Here is a 15,383-nt window from a genome sequence, read left to right on the forward strand (position 1 = left end):
GGAGGGTGAGGGAGAGCGAGGAATGGCGAGGGAGAGCGGGGGTGGGCGAGGGAGAGCAGGGAGAGCGAGGGAGAGCGGGGAGAGCGAGGGAGGGCGAGGGAGAGCGGGGAGAGCAGGGGAGGGTGAGGGAGAGCGGGGAGAGCGGGGGAGGGCGAGGGAGAGCGAGGAATGGCGAGGGAGAGCGGGGGTGGGCGAGGGAGAGCAGGGAGAGCAGGGGAGGGCGAGGGAGAGCGGGGGAGGGCGAGGAATGGCGAGGGAGAGCGGGGAGAGCAGGGGAGGGTGAGGGAGAGCGGGGAGAGCGGGGGAGGGCGAGGGAGAGCGGGGAGAGCGAGGCAGAGCGGGGGAGGGCGAGGGAGGGCGAGGAATGGCGAGGGAGAGCGGGGGTGGGCGAGGGAGAGCGGGGGTGGGCGAGGGAGAGCGGGGGTGGGCGAGGAGAGCGGGGAATGGCGAGGGAGAGCGGGGGTGGGCGAGGGAGAGCGGGGGTGGGCGAGGGAGAGCGGGGAGAGCGGGGGAGGGTGAGGGAGAGCGGGGGGAGCGGGGGAGGGCGAGGGAGAGCGGGGAGAGCGGGGGAGGGCGAGGGAGAGCGGGGGTGGGCGAGGGAGAGCGGGGAGAGCGAGGGAGTGCGAGGGAGGTGGCGGGGGAGGGCGAGGTAGAGCGGGGGATGGCGAGGGAGAGCGGGGAATGGCGAGGGAGAGCGGGGAGAGCAGGGGAGGGTGAGGGAGGGCGGGGAATGGCGAGGGAGAGCGGGGGTGGGCGAGGGAGAGCGGGGGTGGGCGAGGGAGGGCGAGGGAGAGCGAGGGAGAGCGAGGGTGGGCGAGGGAGAGCGGGGGTGGGTGAGGGAGAGCGGGGGTGGGCGAGGGAGAGCGGGGGTGGGCGAGGGAGAGCGGGGGTGGGCGAGGGAGAGCGGGGAGAGCGGGGGAGGGCGAGGAGAGCGGGGGTGGGCGAGGGAGAGCGGGGAGAGCGGGGGAGGGCGAGCAGAGCGGGGGTGGGCGAGGGAGAGCGGGGAGAGCGGGGGAGGGCGAGGAGAGCGGGGGTGGGCGAGGGAGAGCGGGGGAGGGCGAGGGAGAGCGGGGAGAGCGGGGGAGGGCGAGGAGAGCGGGGGTGGGCGAGGGAGAGCGGGGGTGGGCGAGGGAGAGCGGGGGAGGGCGAGGGAGAGCGAGGAATGGCGAGGGGGAGCGAGGGAGAGCGAGGGAGGGCGAGGGAGGGCGAGGGAGGGCGGGGGATGGCGAGGGAGAGCGGGGGTTGGCGAGGGAGAGCGGGGGAGGGCGAGGGAGAGCGAGGGAGGGCGGGGGATGGCGAGGGAGAGCGGGGGTGGGCGAGGGAGAGCGGGGAGAGCGGGGGAGGGCGAGGGAGAGCGGGGGAGGGCGAGGGAGAGCGGGGGTGGGCGAGGGAGAGCGGGGAGAGCGTGGGAGAGCGGGGTGAAAGGGGGAGAGCGAGGGAGTGCGAGGGAGGGCGAGGGAGAGCGGGGAATGGCGAGGGAGATGGCGGGGAGGGCGAGGGTGGGCGAGGGAGGGCGAGGTAGAGCGGGGGATGGCGAGGGAGGGCGAGGGAGAGCGGGGAATGGCGAGGGAGATGGCGGGGAGGGCGAGGGTGGGCGAGGGAGGGCGAGGGTGGGCGGGGGATGATGAGGGAGAGCGGGGGAGGGCGGGGGATGGCGAGGGAGAGCGGGGGAGGGCGAGGAGGTCGGGGAATGGCGAGGGAGAGCGGGGGAGGGCGAGGGAGGGCGAGGAATGGCGAGGGAGAGCGGGGGTGGGCGAGGGAGAGCGAGGGAGGGCGAGGGAGGGCGGGGGATGGCGAGGGAGAGCGGGGGTTGGCGAGGGAGAGCGGGGGAGGGCGAGGGAGAGCGAGGGAGGGCGGGGGATGGCGAGGGAGAGCGGGGGAGGGCGAGGAGGTCGGGGAATGGCGAGGGAGAGCGGGGGATGGCGAGGGAGAGCGGGGGAGGGCGAGGGAGAGCGAGGGAGGGCGGGGGATGGCGAGGGAGAGCGGGGGAGGGCGAGGAGGTCGGGGAATGGCGAGGGAGAGCGGGGGAGGGCGAGGAATGGCGAGGGAGAGCGGGGGTGGGCGAGGGAGAGCGAGGGAGGGCGAGGGAGGGCGGGGATGGCGAGGGAGAGCGGGGGTTGACGAGGGAGAGCGGGGATTGGCGGGGGAGAGCGAGGGAGGGCGGGGGATGGCGAGGGAGAGCGAGGAGGTCGGGGAATGGCGAGGGAGAGCGGGGGTTGGCGGGGGAGAGCGGGGAGAGCGAGGGAGGGCGAGGGAGGGCTGGGGATGGCGAGGGAGAGCGGAGGAGGGCGAGGGAGAGCGAGGGAGGGCGGGGAATGGCGAGGGAGAGCGGGGGAGGGCGAGGAATGGCGAGGGAGAGCGGGGGTGGGCGAGGGAGAGCGAGGGAGGGCGAGGGAGGGCGGGGGTTGGCGAGGGAGAGCGGGGGTTGGCGGGGGAGAGCGAGGGAGGGCGGGGGAGGGCGAGGGTTGGCGAGGGAGAGCGGGGGTTGGCGAGGGAGAGCGGGGAGAGCGGGGGAGGGCGAGGAATGGCGAGGGAGAGCGGGGGTGGGCGAGGGAGAGCAGGGAGAGCAGGGGAGGGCGAGGGAGAGCGGGGGAGGGCGAGGAATGGCGAGGGAGAGCGGGGAGAGCAGGGGAGGGTGAGGGAGAGCGGGGAGAGCGGGGGAGGGCGAGGAATGGCGAGGGAGAGCGGGGAGAGCAGGGGAGGGTGAGGGAGAGCGGGGAGAGCGGGGGAGGGCGAGGGAGAGCGGGGAGAGCGAGGCAGAGCGGGGGAGGGCGAGGGAGGGCGAGGAATGGCGAGGGAGAGCGGGGGTGGGCGAGGGAGAGCGGGGGTGGGCGAGGGAGAGCGGGGAGAGCGGGGGAGGGTGAGGGAGAGCGGGGAGAGCGGGGGAGGGCGAGGGAGAGCGGGGAGAGCGGGGGAGGGCGAGGGAGAGCGGGGGTGGGCGAGGGAGAGCGGGGAGAGCGAGGGAGTGCGAGGGAGGTGGCGGGGGAGGGCGAGGTAGAGCGGGGGATGGCGAGGGAGAGCGGGGAATGGCGAGGGAGAGCGGGGAGAGCAGGGGAGGGTGAGGGAGGGCGGGGAATGGCGAGGGAGAGCGGGGGTGGGCGAGGGAGAGCGGGGGTGGGCGAGGGAGGGCGAGGGAGAGCGAGGGAGAGCGAGGGTGGGCGAGGGAGAGCGGGGGTGGGTGAGGGAGAGCGGGGGTGGGCGAGGGAGAGCGGGGGTGGGCGAGGGAGAGCGGGGGTGGGCGAGGGAGAGCGGGGGAGGGCGAGGGAGAGCGGGGAGAGCGGGGGAGGGCGAGGAGAGCGGGGGTGGGCGAGGGAGAGCGGGGAGAGCGGGGGAGGGCGAGCAGAGCGGGGGTGGGCGAGGGAGAGCGGGGAGAGCGGGGGAGGGCGAGGAGAGCGGGGGTGGGCGAGGGAGAGCGGGGGAGGGCGAGGGAGAGCGGGGAGAGCGGGGGAGGGCGAGGAGAGCGGGGGTGGGCGAGGGAGAGCGGGGGTGGGCGAGGGAGAGCGGGGGAGGGCGAGGGAGAGCGAGGAATGGCGAGGGGGAGCGAGGGAGAGCGAGGGAGGGCGAGGGAGGGCGGGGGATGGCGAGGGAGAGCGGGGGTGGGCGAGGGAGAGCGGGGGAGGGCGAGGGAGAGCGAGGGAGGGCGGGGGATGGCGAGGGAGAGCGGGGGTGGGCGAGGGAGAGCGGGGGAGGGCGAGGGAGAGCGGGGGTGGGCGAGGGAGAGCGGGGAGAGCGTGGGAGAGCGGGGTGAAAGGGGGAGAGCGAGGGAGTGCGAGGGAGGGCGAGGGAGAGCGGGGAATGGCGAGGGAGATGGCGGGGAGGGCGAGGGTGGGCGAGGGAGGGCGAGGTAGAGCGGGGGATGGCGAGGGAGGGCGAGGGAGAGCGGGGAATGGCGAGGGAGATGGCGGGGAGGGCGAGGGTGGGCGAGGGAGGGCAAGGGTGGGCGGGGGATGATGAGGGAGAGCGGGGGAGGGCGAGGAGGTCGGGGAATGGTGAGGGAGAGCGGGGGAGGGCGAGGGAGGGCGAGGAATGGCGAGGGAGAGCGGGGGTGGGCGAGGGAGAGCGAGGGAGGGCGAGGGAGGGCGGGGGATGGCGAGGGAGAGCGGGGGTTGGCGAGGGAGAGCGGGGGAGGGCGAGGGAGAGCGAGGGAGGGCGGGGGATGGCGAGGGAGGGCGGGGGATGGCGAGGGAGAGCGGGGGAGGGCGAGGAGGTCGGGGAATGGCGAGGGAGAGCGGGGGAGGGCGAGGAATGGCGAGGGAGAGCGGGGGTGGGCGAGGGAGAGCGAGGGAGGGCGAGGGAGGGCGGGGATGGCGAGGGAGAGCGGGGGTTGGCGAGGGAGAGCGGGGGTTGGCGGGGGAGAGCGAGGGAGGGCGGGGGATGGCGAGGGAGAGCGGGGGTTGGCGGGGGAGAGCGGGGAGAGCGAGGGAGGGCGAGGGAGAGCGGAGGAGGGCGAGGAGGTCGGGGAATGGCGAGGGAGAGCGGGGGAGGGCGAGGAATGGCGAGGGAGAGCGGGGGTGGGCGAGGGAGAGCGAGGGAGGGCGAGGGAGGGCGGGGGTTGGCGAGGGAGAGCGGGGGTTGGCGGGGGAGAGCGAGGGAGGGCGGGGGATGGCGAGGGAGAGCGGGGGTTGGCGGGGGAGAGCGGGGAGAGCGAGGGAGGGCGAGGGAGAGCGGGGGTGGGCGAGGGAGAGCGGGGGGGGGCGAGGGAGAGCGAGGGAGAGCGGGGGTGGGCGAGGGAGAGCGGGGGGGGCGAGGGAGAACGGGGTGAAAGGGGGAGAGCGAGGGAGTGCGAGGGATAGCGGGGAATGGCGAGGGAGATGGCGGGGAGGGCGAGGGTGGGCGAGGGAGGGCGAGGTAGAGCGGGGGATGGCGAGTGGAGGGCGAGGGAGGGCGGGGAATGGCGAGGGAGATGGCGGGGAGGGCGAGGGTGGGCGAGGGAGGGCGAGGGTGGGCGGGGGATGATGAGGGAGAGCGGGGGAGGGCGGGGGATGGCGAGGGAGAGCGGGGGAGGGCGAGGAGGTCGGGGGTTGGCGAGGGAGAGCGGGGGAGGGCGAGGGAGAGCGAGGGAGGGCGAGGGAGGGCGGGGGTTGGCGAGGGAGAGCGGGGGTTGGCGAGGGAGAGCGGGGGTTGGCGGGGGAGAGCGAGGGAGGGCGAGGGAGAGGAGAGCGGGGGAGGGCGAGGGAGGGGAGAGCGGGGGAGGGCGGGGGAGGGCGGGGAGAGCAGGGGATGGCGAGGGAGAGCGGGGAGAGCGAAGGAGGGCGAGGGAGAGGAGAGCGGGGGAGGGCGGGGAGAGCAGGGGATGGCGAGGGAGAGCGGGGGTTGGCGGGGGAGAGCGGGGGTTGGCGGGGGAGAGCGAGGGAGAGCGAGGGAGGGCGAGGGAGAGCGGGGGTTGGCGGGGGAGAGCGAGGGAGGGCGGGGGATGGCGAGGGAGAGCGAGGGAGAGCGAGGGAGGGCGAGGGAGAGCGGGGGTTGGCGGGGGAGAGCGAGGGAGGGCGGGGGATGGCGAGGAAGAGCGGGGGTTGGCGGGGGAGAGCGAGGGAGGGCGAGGGAGAGGAGAGCGGGGGAGGGCGAGAGAGGGGAGAGCGGGGGAGGGCGAGGGAGGGGAGAGCGGGGGAGGGCGAGAGAGGGGAGAGCGGGGGAGGGCGAGGGAGGGGAGAGCGGGGGAGGGCGGGGGAGGGCGGGGAGAGCAGGGGATGGCGAGGGAGAGCGGGGAGAGCGAAGGAGGGCGAGGGAGAGGAGAGCGGGGGAGGGCGGGGAGAGCGAGGGAGGGCGAGGGAGAGCGGGGGTTGGCGGGGGAGAGCGGGGGTTGGCGGGGGAGAGCGGGGGTTGGCGAGGGAGAGCGGGGGTTGGCGGGGGAGAGCGAGGGAGGGTGGGGGATGGCGAGGGAGAGCGGGGGTTGGCGGGGGAGAGCGAGCGAGAGCGAGGGAGGGCGAGGGAGAGCGGGGGTTGGCGGGGGAGAGCGGGGGTTGGCGGGGGAGAGCGAGGGTTGGCGAGGGAGAGCGAGGGAGAGCGAGGGAGGGCGAGGGAGAGCGGGGGTTGGCGGGGGAGAGCGGGGGTTGGCGGGGGAGAGCGGGGGTTGGCGAGGGAGAGCGGGGGTTGGCGGGGGAGAGCGGGGGTTGGCGGGGGAGAGCGAGGGAGAGCGAGGGAGGGCGAGGGAGAGCGGGGGTTGGCGGGGGAGAGCGAGGGAGAGCGAGGGAGGGTGAGGGAGGGCGGGGGTTGGCGGGGGAGAGCGGGGGTTGGCGGGGGAGAGCGGGGGTTGGCGAGGGAGAGCGGGGGTTGGCGGGGGAGAGCGGGGGTTGGCGGGGGAGAGCGAGGGAGGGTGGGGGATGGCGAGGGAGAGCGGGGGTTGGCGGGGGAGAGCGGGGGTTGGCGGGGGAGAGCGAGGGAGGGTGGGGGAGAGCGAGGGAGAGCGGGGGTTGGCGGGGGAGAGCGAGGGAGAGCGAGGGAGGGCGAGGGAGAGCGGGGGTTGGCGGGGGAGAGCGAGGGAGGGCGGGGGATGGCGAGGGAGAGCGGGGGTTGGCGGGGGAGAGCGGGGGTTGGCGGGGGAGAGCGAGGGAGGGTGGGGGAGAGCGAGGGAGAGCGGGGGTTGGCGGGGGAGAGCGAGGGAGAGCGAGGGAGGGCGAGGGAGAGCGGGGGTTGGCGGGGGAGAGCGGGGGTTGGCGGGGGAGAGCGAGGGAGGGTGGGGGAGAGCGAGGGAGAGCGGGGGTTGGCGGGGGAGAGCGAGGGAGAGCGAGGGAGGGCGAGGGAGAGCGGGGGTTGGCGGGGGAGAGCGAGGGAGGGCGGGGGATGGCGAGGGAGAGCGGGGGTTGGCGGGGGAGAGCGAGGGAGGGCGGGGGGTGGCGAGGGAAAGCGGGGAGAGCGAGGGAGGGCGAGGGAGAGGAGAGCGGGGGAGGGCGAGAGAGGGGAGAGCGAGGGAGGGCGGGGAGAGCAGGGGATGGCGAGGGAGAGAGGGGAGAGCGAGGGAGAGCGGGGGAGGGCGAGGGAGAGGAGCGGGGGAGGGCGAGGGAGAGGAGCGGGGGAGGGCGAGGGAGAGGAGAGCGGGGGAGAGCGAGGGAGGGCGGGGGATGGCGAGGGAGGGCGGGGGATGGCGAGGAAGAGCGGGGGTTGGCGGGGGAGAGCGAGGGAGGGCGGGGGGTGGCGAGGGAAAGCGGGGAGAGCGAGGGAGAGCGGGGGAGGGCGAGGGAGAGGAGCGGGGGAGGGCGAGGGAGAGGAGAGCGGGGGAGGGCGAGGGAGAGCGGGGGAGGGCAAGGGATGGCGGGGGAGGGCGAGGGATGGCGAGGGAGGGCGGGGAATTGCAAGGGAGGGCGAGGAGAGCGGGGAGGGCAAGGAGAGCGGGGAATGGCGAGGGATGGCGAGGGAGATGGCGGGGGAGGGCGAGGGAGAGCGGGGAGAGCTAGGGAGGGGGGGAGAGCGAGGGAGGGCAGAGCGGGGGGAGCGAGCGGAGGCAGAGCGGGGGGAACGTCTGTCCTCTGCTCGCCTTTCACAATCTCAGGACGTCCACAGCAATGTGAAAATGACGATGTTGGTTGATGGGTGAATATTGACCAAGACACCGGGGAGAACTCCCCCGATCTTCAGCTGGTGACCCTCCGACAGTGCGGCGCTCCCTCAGTACTGACCCTCCGACAGTGCAGCGCTCCCTCAGTACTGACCCTCCGACAGTGCGGCGCTCCCTCAGTACTGACCCTCCGACAGTGCAGCGCTCCTCAGTACTGACCCTCCGACAGTGCAGCGCTCCCTCAGTACTGACCCTCCGACAGTGCAGCGCTCCCTCAGTACTGACCATCCGACAGTGCAGCGCTCCCTCAGTACTGACCCTCCGACAGTGCTGCTCTCCCTCAGTACTGACCCTCCGACAGTGCGGCTCTCCCTCAGTACTGACCCTCCGACAGTGCGGCTCTCCCTCAGTACTGACCCTCCGACAGTGCGGCTCTCCCTCAGTACTGACCCTCCGACAGTGCGGCTCTCCCTCAGTACTGACCCTCCGACAGTGCAGCGCTCCTCAGTACTGACCCTCCGACAGTGCTGCTCTCCCTCAGTACTGACCCTCCGACAGTGCAGCGCTCCCTCAGTACTGACCCTCCGACAGTGCGGCTCTCCCTCAGTACTGACCCTCCGACAGTGCAGCGCTCCTCAGTACTGACCCTCCGACAGTGCAGCGCTCCCTCAGTACTGACCCTCCGACAGTGCAGCACTCCCTCAGTACTGACCATCCGACAGTGCAGCGCTCCCTCAGTACTGACCCTCCGACAGTGCTGCTCTCCCTCAGTACTGACCCTCCGACAGTGCGGCTCTCCCTCAGTACTGACCCTCCGACAGTGCGGCTCTCCCTCAGTACTGACCCTCCGACAGTGCAGCGCTCCCTCAGTACTGACCCTCCGACAGTGCAGCGCTCCCTCAGTACTGACCCTCCGACAGTGCAGCGCTCCCTCAGTCCTGACCCTCCGACAGTGCGGCGCTCCCTCAGTACTGACCCTCCGACAGTGCGGCTCTCCCTCAGTACTGCACTGGGAGTGTCAGCCTGGATTATGGGCTGAAGTCTCTGGAGTGGGATTGAACCCACGACCTTCTGACCTCGAGGCAAGAGTGCGGCCCACTAAACCACGGTGACACCTTGCAGTTGAAGCGAAATCGTGTTGTGCTTTTTATCACATCTCTCACTGCACCGTACAGTTTTACATCGAATTACATCGAGTCTGCAGCACAGAAACAGGCCATTCGGCCCACCTGGTCAATGCTGGTGTTTATGCTCCACACGAGCCTCCTCCCTCCCTACCCCATCTCACCCTATCAGCATATCCTTCTATTCCTTTCTCCCTCATGTGTTTATCGAGCTTCCCCTTAAATCTATCGACACTGTTCCCCTCGACTACTCCTTGTGGGAGCGAGTTCCACATTCTCACCACTCTCTGGGTAAAGAAGTTTCTCCTGAATTCCTTATTAGATTTATTAGTGACTATTTATGACCCCTAGTTCTGGTCTCCTCCCACAATATAGAAATATCGTCTCGGATGATACAAAAATTGGCCTTGTGGTTGATGGTGAGAAGGAAAGCTGTGGACTGCAGGAAGATATCAATGGGCAGAAAAGTGGCAAATGGAATTCAATCCAGAGAAGTGTGAGGTAATGCATTTGGGGAGAGCAAACAAGGCAAAGGAATACACAATAAATGGGAGGATACTGAGAGGTGTGGAGGAAGTGAGGGACCTTGGAGTGCATGTCCACAGATCCCTGAAGGTAGCAGGACAGGTAGACAAGGTGGTTAAGAAGGCATACGGGATACTTTCCTTTATTAGCCGAGGCATAGAATATAAGAGCAGGGATGTTATGCTGGAACTGTATAAAACACTGGTTAGGCCGCAGCTTGAGTACTGGGTACAGTTCTGGTCACCACATTACAGGAAAGATGTGATTGCACTAGAGAGGGTACAGAGGAGATTTACGAAGATGGCTAACAAAAGAAATTTAGGATAGTATTAGATCCAAAGAGGAGTCATATAAAGTTGCCAGAAAAAGTAGCAAGTCTGAGGATTGGGAGCAGTTTAGAATTCAGCAAAAAAGGACCAAGAGATTGATTACGAGGGGAAAATAGAGTATGAGAGTAAACTTGCAAGGAACATAAAAATGGACTGTAAAAGCTTCTACAAGTATGTAAAGAGAAAAAGATTAGTGAAGACAAATGTAGGTCCCTTACAGACAGAAACGGGAGAATTTATAATGGGGAACAGGGAAATGGCAGAGCAATTAAACAAATACTTTGGTTCTGTCTTCATGGAAGAGGACACAAATAACTTCCCAGAAATGCGAGGGAACCAAGGGACGAGTGAGGAGGAGGAATTAAAGGAAATTAATATTAGTAAAAAAAAAATAGTGCTGGAGAAATTCATGGGACTGAAAGCCCCAGGGCCTGATAATCTGCATCCCAGAGTAATAAAAGAGGTAGCCATGGAAATAGTGGATGCATTAGTTGTCATCTTCCAAAATTCTACAGATTATGGAACAGTTCCTGCAGACTGGAGGGTGGCAAATGTAACCCCACTATTTAAAAAAGGAGGGAGAGAAAACAGGAAACTACAGACCGGTTAGCCCAACATCAGTAGTAGGGAAAATGCTAGAGTCTATTAGAAAGGATGTGATAACAGGACACTTAGAAAATATCAACGGGATTAGACAAAGTCAACATGGATTTATGAAAGGGAAATCATGTTTGACAAACCTACTGGAGTTTTTTGAGGATGTAACTGGTAGAATAGATAGGGGAGAACCAGTGGATGTGGTGTATTTGGATTTTCAGAAGGCCTTTGGTAAAGTCCCACATAAGAGGTTAGTGTGCAAAATTAAAGTACAAGTGATTGGTGGTAATATACTGGCATGGATTGAAAATTGGTTAACAGACAGGAAACAGAGAGTGGGAATAAATGGGTCTTTTTCGGGGTGACAGGCGGTGACTAGTGGGGTACCGCAGGGATCAGTGCTTGGGCCCCAGATATTCACAATATATATCAATGATTTGGATGAGGGAACCAAATGTAATATTTCCAAATTTGCTGACGACACAAAACTAGGTGGGATTGTGAGTTGTGAGGAGGATGCAAACAGGCTTCAAGGCGATTTAGACAAGTTGAGTGAGTTGGCAAATACATGGCAGATGCAGTATAATGTGGATAAATGTGAAGTTATCCACTTCGGAAGGAAAAACAGAAAGGCAGAGTATTATTGAAATGGTGATAGATTGGGGAATGTTGATGTGTAAAGGGACCTGGGTGTCCTTGTACACCAGTCACTGAAAGCAAACATGCAGGTGCAGCAAGCAGTTAGGAAGGCAAATGGTATGTTGGCCTTCATTGCAAGAGGATTTGAGTACAGGAGCAGGGATGTCTTAACTGCAGTTATGCAGGGCCTTGGTGAGACCACACCTGGAGTATTGTGTGCAGTTTTGGTCTCCTTACCTAAGAAAGGATAGAGGAAAAATTGGATACGAAAATACAAATTAAGAGCAGGAGTCGGCCATTCGGCCCCTCGAGCCTGCTCTGCCATTTGATAAGATCACGGCTGATCTGATTGTGACCTCAACCCTACTTTCCCGTTTACCTACTATAACCTTTGACTCCCTTGTTAATCAGGAATCTATCTAACTCAGCCTTAAAAATATTCAATGACCCTGCCTCCACCGCTCTCTGGGGAAGGGAGTTCCACAGACTCATGACCCTCTGAGAGAAAAAATTTCTCCTCATCTCCATCTTAAATGGGAGACCCCTTATTTTTAAACTGTGGCCCCTAGTTCTAGTCTCTCCCACAAGGGGAAACATCCTCTCAGCATTTACCCCTTCTAGTCCCCTCAGGATCTTATATGTTTCAATAAGATCATCTCTCATTCTTCTAAACTCCAGTGTATACAGGCCCAACTTGTCCAACCTTTCCTCATAAGATAACCCCCTCATCCCAGGAATCAGTCGAGTGAACCTTCTCTGAACCGCCTCCAAAGCAATTATGTCCTTTCTTAAATAAGGAGACCAAAACTGCACACAGTATTCTGGATGTGGTCTCACCAATGCCCTGTACAACTGCAGCAAAACAGGGGCCGTTTTTGGGCGTAGGTAGCGTGATGCGCTATTACCCCGAGGACTTACCCACAATCACTATTCCTTTTTTGGCCTTGCTCGTGGAATCAGTGCAATTCGCACTTTTCACCACCAGGGGGAGCTCAATCTCTTAAAGGGAGGATGTTGCTTAGAAATCTCTTAAAGGGAGCTGGTACCTGTTATTTGCTGAAAATAACAGTCCACTGTCTGCATGAATCTGAACTGAGATCAGACATCGCACACGTAAAACACAGATGCAGGTCCCATCCCTATGTTTACACACTGATGAGTTATGTTAAAATATTGAATAAAGGTTGCACACTACTAAATCCCACATCCTCCATTCTGCACACCAGACCTCACCAATCTGCCGATCTGAGTTTGTACCAGGCCTGGGAGAGTGCGTGCACCAAGGTTCTCTGCTGATGCACTAGAGACCTTGGTGCAAGAGGTGGACAAAAGGAGGGACATCCTATATCTGCAGGGTTGGGGGGGGCAAGAGGCCCTCCAGACATATACCCAAAAGTCAGTGGGAGGCAGCAGGGGACGAAGTCAATTCCAGACGCACAGCATCATGACCATGGATGCAGTGCAGGAAGAAGTTCAATGCTTTGACATGAGTGGTCAAGGTGAGTAAGGTCAACTGTCAAGTGGCGTCTCCCACCAACTGCTCCACACACTACACCCCCATCACCCACATACCAATAAACTCTTTCCATCAGTACTCAACTCTTCCAATCAGATGCTTCCTCTCACCCTCACACATTACCACTGTTTCAAGCCGCCCGCCCACAACTCTCAGGCCACACACACTGGCAGCTATTCAACCATGACAGGCACATCACCCAGACACACGTCCCGCTTTCTTGCAGGAGAAGGTGGCGCATATCAAGAGGCAGCAAGTGGCCGTGGCATTTAACCCCTCGAGCCTGTTCCGCCATTCAATGAGATCATGGTTGACCTGTGACCTAACTCCATATACCCGCCTTAGACCCATATCCCTTAATACCCTTGGTTCACAGAAATCTATCGATCTCAGATTTAACATTCACAATTGAGCTAGCATCAACCACCGTCTGTAGAAGATCGTTCCAAACGTCTCCCACCCTTTGCGTGTAGAAGCATTTCCTAACTTCACTCCTGCATGTCCTGGCTCTAAATGTTAGGCTATGTCCCCGTGTCCTGGTATTGAAGTCTGGGAGACCTCCAAAAACAGTTACAAATGTCTCGGCAGCCAGAAGCAATAATTCAGCCACAACCTGTAAATCCTGCATGGTCCCTTTAAATAGCACTGGTGGGGGATCCTCCAGACACTCTGAGACACGTTCAGATGGTCGGGGTTAAGACTGTGCGTTGAGTTGAGCGTTAAGTCCCAAAATGGTGTCTGTCACTTTAAATCAGCGTTGCACACTGATTGAAGCCATTTTCTCCCCATTTACATGATTCCAGCGTTCGTTATCTGCGCCTGGGCTAACTCCTATACCAAGATGGCGTCTGACGCACGTCATACTGGAAACATGCGTGCGCATCCAGGACGCCATCTTGGATGTCGGAGAGGCCGTGTAGCGCCGAAACAACGGGCACGACACAGCCCGATTTAGCGTCCGATATACTTGCCATAGAGGGAGTGCAGCGAAGGTTCATCAGACTGAGTCCTGGGATGGCAGGACTGTCGTATGAGGAGAGATTGGGTCGACTCGGCCTGTATTCACTCGAGTTTAGAAGAATGAGAGGGGATCTCTTTGAAATATATAAAATTCTGACAGGGCTCGACAGACTGGATGCAGGGAGGGTGTTTCCCCTGGCTGGGGGGGGTCTAGAACGAGGGGTCACAGTCTCAGGATACGGGGTAGGACATTTAGGACTGAGATGAGGAGAAATGTCTTCACTCAGAGGGTGGTGAACCTGTGGAATTCTCTACCACAGAAGGCTGTGGAGGCCAAGTCACTGAATATATTTAAGAAGGAGCTAGATAGAATTCTAGACACAAAAAGATCAAGGGGTATGGGGAGAGAGCGGGAATATGGTATTGAGATAGAGGATCAGCCATGATCATATTGAAGACGGAGCAGACTCGAAGGGCCGAATGGCCTACTCCTGCTCCTATTTTCTATGTTTCTATGTTGTCAGGACTGGAGAATTTTAGCTATGAGGAAAGATTGGATAGGCTGGGGTTGTTTTCTTTGGAACAGAGGAGGCTGAGGGGTGATTTAATTGAGGTGTACAAAATTATGAGGGGCCCAGATAGAGTGGATAGGAAGGACCTATTTCCCTTAGCGGAGGGGTCAATAACCAGGGGGCATAGATTTAAAGTAATTGGTAGAAGGATTAGAGGGGAGCTGAGGAGAATTTTTTTCCCCCAGAGGGTGGTGGGGGTCTGGAACTCACTGCCTGAGAGGGTGGGAGAGGCAGAAACCCTCAACTCATTTAAAAAGTACCTGGATGTGCACCTGAAGAGCCGTGACCTGCAGGGCTACGGACCGAGTGCGGGGAAGTGGGATTAGTCCGGGTGGCTCATTTTCGGCCAGCACGGACACGATGGGCCGAATGGCCTCCTTCTGTGCCGTAAATTTTCTACGATTCTATGACGGACCAAGAGCTGGAAAGTGGGATTAGTCCGGGTGGATTATTTTCGGCCAGCACGGACACGATGGGCCGAATGGCCTCTTTCTGTGCCGTAACTTTCTATGATTCTATGACTGTGTGATTCTCCACGTCTAACCTATCAAACCCTTTCATAATTTTAAAGACCTCTATCAGGTCACCCCCTCAGCCTTCTCTTTTCTGGAGAAAAGAGCCCCAGCCTGTTCAATCTTTCCTGGTCGGTATAAAATCTCTCAGTTCTGGTATCATCCCATCAAATCTTTTCTGCACCGTCTCCAGTGCCTCTATATCCTTATTGAAGGGTCTTACCTCTATTCTTTTGGTTTTCATTCTGTTCCCACACGCACAACTGAAGAACGGAGTGAAACAGGCCCTCGGGGGGGGGGGGTTGAAAGTTGTCTGCACTATTGTAAAAAGAAGGCTCGAGGAGAGTTCGGGTGCAGATTCGTTTCCAGCTTCAAACGGAGTGTTTCAGTCGGTTTCAGTTTCATGTTGCAGGAGGGTAGGTGGATGTGGCTTTTATCTGCAGCCTGCACGGGCTGTGACTGGCAAACAAAACGCTCACGGCCTCAGCAACCTCCCCCGCCTAACAGCACCGCGGGAGCACCTTCACCTTAAACCGGGCTAGAACCAGTGTCCTGGTGAATCGAATAACTAGAGCGGTATATAGGGTTTTAAGCTAAAAAGCAAGGGGGAGGGTTCAGGTGAGGGGAAATTTATAAACCTAAAGAGAAAAGCCAGGGCCATAGAGCAGTGTAACGATTTGAGTAAAGATAAGCAGAGTGTGATAGGAAGGGACAGAGAGTTTAACAGTAATAGTGCATCAGTGAATAAGGTCAAGTCAGGGAAAAATAGTAAAAAAAAAAAAAAAAAGTTTTTCAGACTGGAGGGAGGTGTACAGTGGTGTTCCCCAGGGGTCAGTACTGGGACCACTGCTTTTTTTGATATATATTAATGACTTGGACTTGGGTGTACAGGGCACAATTTCAAAATTTGCAGATGACACAAAACTTGGAAGGGTAGTGAACAGTGAGGAGGATAGTGATAGACTTCAAGAGGATATAGACAGGCTGGTGGCATGGGCGGACACAAGGCAGATTAAAAAAAAACATGCTTGGTTTCATTGGTCAGAACATTGAATGCAGGAGTTGGGATGTCTTGTTGAAGTTGTACAGGGCATTGGTGAGGCCACACTTGGAGTAC

At 61.9% G+C, this 15,383-nt stretch overlaps 1 protein-coding gene across 3 annotated transcripts in view; it reads right to left on the reverse strand.

The window, feature by feature from the left end:
- The window catches only part of LOC137300009 (tonsoku-like protein), a 343,926-nt gene that overhangs the window by 73,035 nt on the left and 255,508 nt on the right, over window positions 1-15,383 (reverse strand). The gene's annotated exons all lie outside the window — the stretch shown is intronic.

The sequence above is a fragment of the Heptranchias perlo genome, chromosome 2 (assembly GCF_035084215.1).
Source record: "Heptranchias perlo isolate sHepPer1 chromosome 2, sHepPer1.hap1, whole genome shotgun sequence".
NCBI lineage: Eukaryota > Metazoa > Chordata > Chondrichthyes > Hexanchiformes > Hexanchidae > Heptranchias > Heptranchias perlo.